Here is an 11,940-nt window from a genome sequence, read left to right on the forward strand (position 1 = left end):
GGAGGCAGACCTGAGAAATGAGGAGCCCAGGGAAGGGGTGCCTATCTGCTCATATCTGTCCATGGCCACAGAAGCTCTCTTTTCTCTCTTTTACTCCACTCTCCCTTTAGATGGGGTTTAACACTGAGAAGGTTCCATCGAGTATTTTCTGGGGGGAAAAAGAGGCTGAGTTCCACCCCTAACTTTGCCATTAATAAGTCATATTATCTTGACCCTTTCACATTTCTATACTGCAATTCCTGACCTATAACATGTGGTTGGCAAAAAGACACCTGTCCAGCCAAGGTTCATGTTCCCCTTTCAATAATGTAGAGTTTTTACTGGAAAGAGGCTGTCCCCTCTGCCACACACACTCAGGAACTACATATCCCTTCCCTCCCTTGCATCCAGATGGAGTCAAGTATCTAGTTCTTACTTACAGTATGAACAGAAGTGATGCAGGTCGCTTCTGGGCCAAGGAAGTCAAGAAGCAGACACCTCCTCACCCTTTCTTTCTCCTTCTGCCAATGGAGATAGAGATTAGCAGCTCAAGATGCAAGGGCCTGGGTCCTCAAATTTCCAAGCTGAGGAATGCTGCATTCCTACTAGAAACATCCACATTGAATTTTTGGGTGAAAGAGAAACTTTCACTGTGTCGAGTTACTGAAATTTGGGAATTCAATTGTTATAGCACCTAGTGTTATTAATAACATGGACATGGTAACATCCGTCTCCGCTAACGTAGGAAACACAGGGGGAAGATGTTCCTGCTTCTCGAAGAACCAATTGAGGTCAAGCTGTAATCATGGTCGTGTGCCCTTCCTTGATAACATTTATGACTCAGAGGATCAGGGCCACATTTGTCTCCTTCCTGAGCCCAGTCCTCCCTATCACTGGCATAGCCTAAGATAAGGCAGCTCCTCTGCCTCACTGTAGTGTTTGCCTCTTCACTGAATAGCCACTCACTGAGACCAGGGACATCTTCAGGCCAAGGCAGAGAATTGCTTTTCATCTCTTCTTTTATCACCTCTCTCAAGTATCAAAAAAAAAAAAAAAGATTCTTTTGAACTACCTGAGAAAAGGAAGTTGTGTTTCCCCAAGCTCTGAAACACACTTACTTTCTTCCGTACCCATCCTTCTCAGATCAGTTTAGTCCTATCTTCTCCTCAGAAACCTTCCCAAACTTCTAGAGCATCCTAATCATACCCACACAGTTCAGCTGTTGGTTGTTTATTTTTCTACATTTCTCTATATTGCTGCACATCTGTCAAGCTGAACTAGACTGTCTTATGGTGTACTGGCTGTGACTTCATTTGGGTCCCTGAGCACATAGTAGCTAATCATGAGTTATCTGATGATTAACCTGGAAAGAGTCAAATAGCCACCCCACCACCACTGCTATCACCACAACTTCTGCCATCACCACCACCAATGATATGGTTTGACTGTGTTCCCACCCAAATCTCATCTTGAATTCTAGTTCCCAAAATCCCCATGTATTGTGGGAGGGACCCAGTGGGAGATAATTGAATCATGGGGACAGTTACCTCCATGCTGTTCTTGTGGTAGTGAGTGAGTTCTCATGAGATCTGATGGTTTTATAAGGGGCTTCTCCCCCATTTCACTCTGCACTTCTCCTTCCTTCCGCCATGTGAAGGACATGTTTGCTTCCCCTTCCGCCGTGATTGTAAGTTTCCTGAGGCCTCCCCAGCCATGAGGAACTGTGAGTCAATTAAACCTCTTTCCGTTATAAATTAGCCAGTCTCAGGTATGTCCTTACAGCAGCTTGAGAACGGGCTAATACAACCACCGTCACCTTCACAACTACTACAATCACCAAAACCACCACCACCATCACCATGACCATCACAGTGACCACCAGCACCACTTTCACCACAACTGTCACCACAACCACCACCATCATCACCACCACTGCCACCATCACCACCACAATCACTACTACCATCACTACCACTACCACAACCATCACCACCACTACCACCATTACCACCGCCATCACCACAACCACCTTCACCACAACCACCACAATCACTACCACCATCACCACCACCACTGCCACCACCACCATCACTACCATTATCACCACCACCATCACCACCACCACTACCCCCACCACCATCACTACCATTATCACCATCACCACCACCACCACCTTCACCACAATCATCACCATCACTACCACCATCACCACCACCACTACCCCCACCACCATCACTACCATTATCACCATCACCACCACCACCACCTTCACCACAATCATCACCATCACTACCACCATCACCACCACCACCACCTTCACCACAATCATCACCATCACTACCACCATCACCACCACCACCACCACCTTCACCACAATCATCACCATCACTACCACCATCACCACCACCACCACCATCACCACCACTACCACCATCATCACCACCACCATCACCACAACAACCATGACCACCATCACCACCATTCCTTCTACCACCACAATCACCATCATCGCTACCATTGTCACCATCAACACCACCGTCACCACTACCACCCCTCACAAACACAGCGTAGCTCCCTTTGAGGCCAAAAGGTGACACTAAAGAAAGCTTACTATACATCATATTTGGAAATCACTTGGTAAAAATTGCTGGATGTCACTTAATCCTTAATGTGACTTTGATTCATACATTTATCTCATCTCTTTAGGTTTAAAAATTATTTAAACCTTACATTATTTTATATTTCATTAGATTTTTAATCTGAATCTCAGAAACCTGAGTAAGAAAAGCAATTAGAACAATGTTCGGCAAATAGAACGTAAACGTTAGCTGCTAGCTGATATTGTCCAGAAAACAATCTATATGACATTTCATATGAGTTTAAGTTCATAACAAAAACTTCTTGTGATAATCTTAATGTCAGAAATGAGCAATAATTTCATGAGACTTCTAGTGACAGAATTCTCTGGCTTGTTTTGCTACTGCCTTTCATCTGACCAGGTAGTAATAGCCAAACAAAAGGATATAAATGAGCATGAACTCAATAATGAGTCCAGCCAAGCTATTTGATTCTCTCGCTCTTGAGCACCCGTTTGGCTCAGGGACCCAAATGAGGTCATAGCCACTACATTATAAGACGGTCCAATTTAGCCTGACAGATGTACAATCATATAGAGAAACTATAGGAAAATATACAACCAACAGCTAAATTATATAAGCCAGATCAGGGTGCTCTACGAGTTTGGGAAAGTTTTGAGAAGATAGGATCAAGCTGTTCTAGGAAGAATTGGTAGAGAAGAAACAATGAGTGTGTTCCGGTGCTTATGAGAAACAGTTTCCCCCTTCCCAGGTAGTTCAAAAAAATCTTACTAAAATATCTTCTAGATGCAAAATGTGACTTAAGGTAAGCAAATCATGAATTCCACCTAAGGGTATTGAGATACCAAAAAGGACTCTGCTAAAGGAATAGTTCACCTAAAAGGCAACATAATAATTATCTACTGCTACATAACAAAGTACACCCATAACTAACAGTTTTACACTGTACATATTTATGATCTTGTAGTTTCTATTGGTCAGGAATCCAGGCATGGCTTACCTAGGTTTTCAGCTCAGGTTTTCTCATAAGGCTGCAATCAAGATGTTACCTGAGGCCTCAGTCATTTCAAGATGAGTCTTGAAAATGGGCTGGGGTAGAATCTGATCTGCTTCCAAGCTCACTCAGTGGTTGTTGGCAGGATTTAGTTCTTTGCTGGCTGTTGGGTGGAGGTCATCCTAGTTCCTTGCCACATGGGCCTCTCTCTAAGGCAGCTCATAACATGGTAACTGCCTTCATTAGAGTGAGCAAGTGAGAAGGAGAGCAAAAGAATATCAGCAAGATGAAAGTCACCACCTTTTATAATCTAATCTTGGAAGATTTGCCACATTCCCATCACATTTGCCCATATCCTATTCATTAGAAATAGGTATCTAGTTCCAGCTCACACTCTATGGAAAGCAAGTGATTACACTACACAAGGACATGAATGCCAGGAAGCAGGGCTTATTGGGCCCCGCCTTAGAAGTCTGCCTACCACAGGTGGGTCTACAGTTGGTACTGTAGACTCTGTTACAAGGGGACTTGTAAAGCTTTTAACATGACCACCTACAGTTAGATCTCTTGAGCAAGGAACAGCATATACCATTTATAAAGAACTCTAGTTAATGGAGAGTTAATACGTTATTGCATTTTTTCAAACAGGGAAAAATAAGTGTGTGAGGTGAAGAAGTAACAGTGGGCAGGGATCCCACTGGTTTTTAACAGCTTTAATTTTATTCTTTTATTTCTGGGTGGTCACAAAGCACTCTAAAGGATTTCTCCTGCAGTACCTGACATCAATCTTATTTTTCCCTTTCTTCTCTTCCTACTTCTTTCTCACTTCTTCCACATTCATACTTAGCGGTGACTTCATTGAAGGGAAGAAGAGTGAAAGAGGATAATTTGCAGGAGTTATTGCACTTGCTAATTTTCCACCCATTTCAAGCTGAGAGGAGAAAGAAAGAGAAGAAGCAAAGAAATCAAATAAGGAGGAAGGAAAGGAGAAAGAGGAGAGAAAATGAAGGCTACAGAGAAGACTCTAGCCATCTGTGTCTTTGTTGCCTTAAATTAGAAGTGAGGGAGAAATCCCCAGCTCCCTTCTCTGAGCTAGAAAAGCGGAATCCAGGAGGATTGCCAGGAGCAAGTTCTGGGTGCAGTTTTTGGAGTGGGGAAGTGGTGGTAGAGCTGAGGCAGGTGCAGGCTGGTGGGAACGCTAGGGGCTGCAGGCAGGAAAAGCTGCCCAACAGCATGGGGAGCAGTGAGATCACAGGGCAGTGGACACATAAGGGAGGAAAGGGAGCTGTGCCCAGAACAGCAGCTGGAGGGCAGATCTGGGTCCAGATTATGAGTTATGAAATATGAAGACTTGAATGAAAGGTGGAAACTAATCTTTCCCCAAAGACATGGTACTGGATGATCAAAATTGGGAGGGGTCTTTAGGCTGGCCTACAGAAAGACCCCATTTCTGTATTCTGTGCCTGCTTACTTCTCTCTCCCTTCTTCTTCAGGTTCTTCTCCCCTTGTCTCCTAACTCTACCCTTTCCCTTTCCATTTTCCTTTCTTCCATCTTCCTTTTTCCATGTCTTTCAGTTCTCACTCCTTACGTGAACTAATTATAGGATAGAAAGATATTATATGTTTTACTTCCAGAATAGAATTTCCTGTTCCCTTTTCTAAATTTAAAACCTTGACAGATGTTTATTTGTTATAAATCCTTATGTTTTAACTCCATTAAGTTATTTTTCATTTGTGTGACCCTCAATAGATTTTTCTCTCCTGTGACCCTTGATGAAAAAGAATTTTCATGTCCCTGCTCAAACTATAATTGTCAGATTCAGTGTCTGTATCATGTGCTTGGCTGTTAGGATAAAAGAGCACCTTTTTAGCAAATCCTTCCTTGATGAAAGAGATATTTTCAAAAATAAAAGTTCAAGGTTTCCAATTGGAAACTTTCAAATCTGAACTAAATTTAAAATCTCTGCAGATGACCTGTGGATTGAAGATTTCTTACAATAGATAGTCAGTAAAAAACAGAGGCTTTCACTGTTAAACTGGTTTAAATAGTCTGTATTGCAAATCTGTTGCCGCATCCATTCTTGACGAATGATGGTCAAGAACTTTATTGCCAGCAGGGAAAATAAAGATGATAAGCAACAATTTGATCTCAGGCTTTGTGGAGAAAAAAGGCCTAGCTCTTAAAAGCCTAAAATTAAACATTTCACCTCAATTATGATACTGTTTTAGCAGCATGTGGAGGGCCTCCAGCTGCTGCACTCTGAGGTGTGATCCTGTCACTGTCACAGCTTACGGACTATGTCACAGCAGTGCCTTGACTAGGAAAACTCCCAGAGACACCTGCATGTCCCTGGATGGTGCTCCAGCCACCACAAGGCAGGGCTGCACTCTTCCCCACTGCCAGGCAAGGCCAAAACATCCCCTCACATTGGTGAATATTTCAGGCAAACCCAGTGTCCTACCATAAAGACGTTTAGATAATACAGTGTGTGCAAGGCTAAATCAGGTGAAAATTTTGTAAACTCCTGAGTAAACAGATCGGCAATACTATCGTGTCTTCAGAGACTGCACTGTGCACAATCAGCAGAGTTCATACGCTGTCATCTAACCATCTGACAAGACCAGCCATTTTGCCAGCATTGTTCTCTCAGAAGAATTGTTTTCAGATAAATGCATTCAAGCACATACATTTGTGAAGCTAAAATTAACCACATAAGGTCTGGGATTCTTTTTTATAAAGGTTCAAAACTGTGAGAGGAGGAAGTTTGAATCTTCCCTCTATCAATGAGGACTACAACTTCCAACTAGGCTTGAAAGAAGATGAAAGAGAAGAAAACAGAAAGGGAAGAAGAAAGGGTAGGGCAGCTAAGGCAAGAAGGGAGGCCAGAAGATTGCTTTGGAATGAAGGAAAAGAATGAAAGTCACCCCCAAAACAGAAGAATTGTTTCTAGAGAACTTAAATTTTGGTCACACCTAGAATCCATAAGCTAGAAAAAACTATTGAGTGATCCTGTCCTAACCCATCATGTCATGATGAGAAAACCGATGATGCCCAGAGCAAGGAAGCAATTTGCTCAAAGTCCCCTGGTGAGTTATAGAAAAAGATGGGAATAGAAGACTGACTTCTTGATGTTGGACACATCCTTTGCACACACAAGGACTCTTAAAAGAGCCCATGGTTATTGGACTTGGCATTAGCCATGACTGTAGTTGGACTCTTTTGTGGGAGTTACGGCAATGGTTTGAGTCTTATGCATATACAGAAAAAAAAAATATATATATATATATATGTATATAATGCAAATTTTAACTATAGTTAAGCATGTATACATAATATATATGTTTACAGTATTACACATTTCTTTGATTATTCTATGTAATGTATACTTTACATAGAAGCAATAATATGTTTTCTACTAAACCATGCTCTAACGTTCACTGAGTTTTTTAATTCACCTGACCAAAAGTCTTCACAAGTACATTCAAATGGAGGAGACAGATAAAGAAAGCAAATATGGCAATTTATTTACATTTTCCAAAAGCACGTGTTAAACATTACCTCCACTTTAGCACAGCATTATCCTAGCAACAGCTTTTATTTCGATCTTATTTTCAAGACATGTGAATAAAAGGGATGGATCCTATAACAACTTTGACTCCTCCCTGAGAACAGGATTAATTCTAGGCAATGCCAACAAACTGACAAAGATTGCTAAAGCTCCTCTTCCTCAGCTAATGTGACCTTAGTCCTTAGTCTTCCTCTTGCCAATCCCTCATACCCTGTCCCCCAGGAGTGAAATTACGAACATTTTAACACAGTGGCATCATGGAAACTCTTAATGCTTAACATACGCAGACTATTTCTTCTGCGTATTAAAGAGGACTGTTCAGATCACTAAACTGTGTCAAACCAAATAACTAAATGCTGAAAGCAGCCATATACATACTAATTAGACAGACAAGGAAGTATGATTTTCTAGATTTTGAATTCAACTAGGGTTAAGCTACTTGGCTTCTCAAGAATGGCTTCTAAGTGTCTTACCATGCAACCCTGGCGGCATGTTTAGTGCCTATATGTACTAAGATGATGAAGCCCTCTGCATTTCTAGAACTTGTTTTTTCCACCTGCCTTACTCTCACTCCCCCAATCAGGGCCCAGGTGGTATTTCTGTGATGTCCTTCTCTCCCTTCAATTCTCTTCTGTCTCTCCTTAACCAACAAATCAACCAACCAGCAAATAACCAACCAATCTTCTTCTGTCCAAAACAAACAAACAAAATAGAAAACTAAACAACTTCACAACTAACTCTCGCAACTCTCTCATATATTCCTAAAATGACTGAAACTCCATCGTCGTTTTTCTTCCTTCCTTCATTCAAGAGGGTTCCTCTTCTTACCCCTTGAGTGTTCAAATGCCTTCACAGTCTCTATCCCAAAGAAAAAGCTACTCTTGAAAAATCCTACATTAATATTTAAGTGACTACCAGCACTGTAGAAAGATAACATCTCCCAGGGAAGATCTTGCCTTTTAGCAAAGTTCTGTGAGGTTGTATTCCCAGTGCCCATCCAGTTCCCAGGGCAAAACAGACTCTAAATTTTTGTTGAATTGGCATATGGTTCTGTGGGCAAAATTAAAAATTTCCCAATCAAACTCTGCTTTTTGGAGGGATAACTCTTATTAATACTAATTCACTTTGGATAGGGCCAATCTTGGTTGACCAGATAGGTATTCAAAAAAACTATTGGATTGTGACAATGATAAATTTTATTATTTTAGTCTTGGTGAAAAAAAAACTCATAATTTTCATGGATGGTTTGTCATACCAACTAGTTTATAAACTTGAATTCAGAGAAGGTATGAATATGATGTGTTAAGGATTTATTTTCCACACCACCTAACACATGCTTTACCTGTAGTCAGGGTTCAGTAGATACTTGCTGAATAAATGTGAAAACAAATGAATAACAATTGATGGAAAAATGAATGGATGGAAAGATGGATGCATGGATGGATGATGGAAGGACAGACGGATGGATGAAACAAAAGAGGAGAGTATTAGTTGACTGAAAGGGAAGTCACAGATTAAATGCCACAATTCACTTTCACCCAAGACAAAAATTACGTGTAGTTTCAACTAGAAGGGAAAATACATATTAAAGACAGAAAAAGGTAATAAAAGGATGAAGAAAGGGATCAGTGCAAGAAGTAGACCTGGAAGTAAGAGATTCGTGATGATAAGAAAACTTTAGCACACCACGGTGTCAGAAAATTATCTGAAACTTGGAAATAGGCAAAAGGGGATTACTGGGAACCTTTTCAGTCAAGTGCTGAGCTTGGTTGGCATTTTATTGCCAAGGCCAGTTTACAACTCTGCAGAGACAGTGGTTAACCTGTAGATTTTTGCTTGCTACAATGGATAACCAGAGAAGTTATGGTTTATGGTTCTATTGAATATTAACCACTTTTGTATCTAATCCCTCCATCTTATTTTAGCATTGCCTATAAATTCCTAGCAACTCAAAATGCTCTTGGAACCATTTTTAAATGTCTTTCAAGTTTCCTCATTAATTAGTGAGTTGAATAAAATCTTTGACAATTGCTCATTCTATATTTGCATGAGAGTCATGATTTTCTCTTTACAAAATGTATCAAGGGTCTTCACAACACATCCTTAGAGAAACATTAGGTTATTTAGCAAATAGAACTTTCAACTGCGGTTCTACCTGGTTCTCTGACCCCAAAACACACGAAGACATTTGGCTAGTCCCTTGCAGTTTGGCTTCTCTCTGTGAAAGTCTTGATGACTAAAGCAAATAGTTGTGCATCCTTTTCACAATATGTATTCAGTACCCATATTACACATTTCTGTACTAGGAAATATGGGGAAAATGTACTTTTTGAAAAATTCAATGTACTTTTGGATAAAATTGGGACATGAAAAGCCACTGCAGTTTTTCACCAAATGAAAAGAATAAATAGTGATTTCCTTTCTGTTTGAAAGTAACTAAAGTTTGAAATTTTTTTATTTATTCTTTTAACTTTTATTTTAGGTTCAGGGTACATATTCACATTTGCTACATAGGTAAACTGTGTCATGGGGGTTCGGTGTACAGATAATTTCATCACCCAGGTAATAAGCATAGTACCAAATAGGTATTTTTTCTGATCCTCTTCCTCCTCCATTCTCAACCCCCAACTAGGCCCAGTGTCTGTTGTTTCCCTCCTAGTATCCATATGTTTTCGCTATTTACTTCCCACATATCAGAGAGAACATGTGGTATTTGGTTTTCTCTTCCTGTGTTAGTTTGCTTAGGATAATGGCCTCTAATTCTATCCATTTTGCTGCAAAGAATTTGATTTGTTCTTTTTATGGCTACAAAGTATTCCATGACATATATATATACACACACGCCATGACATATTCATATATATATATACATTTTCTTTGTTCAGTCTACTGTTGATGGGCATTTAGGTAGATTTCATGTCTTGCTATTGTGAATAGTGCTGCAACGAACATACGCATGCATGTGTCTTTATAGTAGAATGATTTAGATTCCTTTGGGTATATACCTAGTAATGGGATTGCTGGGTCAAATGGTGATTCTACTTTAAGTTCTTTGAGGAATAGCCACACTGCTTTTCGCAATGGTTGAACTAATTTACACTCCCACCAGCAATGTATAAGTATTCTCTTTTCTCTGCAACCTCGCCAGCATGTGTTATTTTTTTACTTTTAATAATAGTCATTCTGACTGGTATGAGATGGTATTTCATTGTGGTTTTGATTTGCATTTCTGTAGTGATTAGTGGTGTTGAGCATTTTTTCACAGATTTGTTAGATGCATGTATGTCTTCTTTTGAGAAGTGTCTGTTCATGTCCTTTGCCCATTTTTTAAAGGGGTTGTTTGTTTGCATGTAAACTTGTTTAAGTTCCTTAAAGATTTTAGATACTAGACCTTTGTCAGATGCATAGTTTGTAAATATCTTCTCCCATTCTGTAGGTTGTCTATCTGTTGATAGTTTCTTTTGCTGGGCAGAAATTCTTTAGTTGAATTAGATCCCATATGTCAATTTTTATTTTTGTTGCAGTTGCTTTTGGCATCTTCATCCTGAAATCTTGGCCAAGTCCTATATCCAGAATGATATTTCTCAGGTTTTTTTCCAGAGTTTTTATAGATTTTGGTTGTACATTTAAAAGTCTTTAATCCATCTTGAGTAGATTTTTATATGTGGTATGAGGTAGCAGTCCAGTTTCAGTCTTCTGCAGATGGCTATCCAGTTACCTTGGAACTAGGGAGTCCTTTCTCTATTGCTTGTTTTTGTCAGCTTTGTTGAAGGTCAAATCATTGTAGGTGTGTGGCCTTACTTCTGGACTCTATTCTGTTCCATTGGTCTATGTGTCTGTTTTTGTGGCAGTATCATACTTTTTTGGCTATGGTAACCCCCTAGTATAGTTTAAAATTGGCTAATATGATGCCTCCAGCTTTGTTCTTTTTGCTTAGGATTGCCTTGGCTATCCAAACGCTTTTTTCAATTCCACAGGAATTTTAAAATAGTTTTTTTCTACTTCTATGAAGAATATCATTGGTAGTTTGATAGAAATAGCATTGAACCTATAAATTGCTTAGAACACTATGGCCATTTTAATATTGATTATTTCTATCCATGAGTTGGAATGATTTTCTGTTTGCGTCATCTCTGATTTCTTTGAGGAGTGTTTTATAATTCCTGTTGTAGAGATCTTTTACTCCCTAGTTAGCTGTATTCCTAGGTATTTTACTCTTTTTGTTGTCATTGTGAATGGGATTGCATGCCTTATTTAACTCTCAGCCTGTTTGTTGTTGCCGTATAGGAATCCTTGTGATTTTTGATTGTTTATTTTACATCCTAAAAGTTTGCTGAAGTTGTTTATCAGCTGAAGAAACTTTCGGGCCAAGTCTATAGGGTTTTCTAGTTATAGAATCATGTCAACTGCAAACAGTGATAGCTTGACTTCCTCTCTTCATATTTGGATGCCTTTTATTTATTTCTGTTGCCCGATTGCTCTGGCCAGAACTTCCAATGCTATGTTGAATCGGAGATGAGAGACAGCAACCTTGTCTTGTGCTGGTTTTCAAAGAGAATGCTTTCAGCTTTCACCCATTGATTCTGATGTTGGCTGTGGGTTTGTCATAGATGGCTCTTATCATTTTGAGGTATGTTCCTTCAATATCTAGTTTATTGAGGGTTTCTTAACATGAAGTGATGCTGAACTTCATTGAAAGCCTTTTCTGCATCTATTGAAATAATCATGTGGTTTTTGTTTTTAGTTCTGTTTCTGTGATGAATCACATTTATTGATTTGCTTATGTTGAACCAACCTTGCA

The sequence above is a fragment of the Pan troglodytes genome, chromosome 6 (genome assembly GCF_028858775.2).
Source record: "Pan troglodytes isolate AG18354 chromosome 6, NHGRI_mPanTro3-v2.0_pri, whole genome shotgun sequence".
Classification (NCBI taxonomy): Eukaryota; Metazoa; Chordata; class Mammalia; order Primates; family Hominidae; genus Pan; species Pan troglodytes.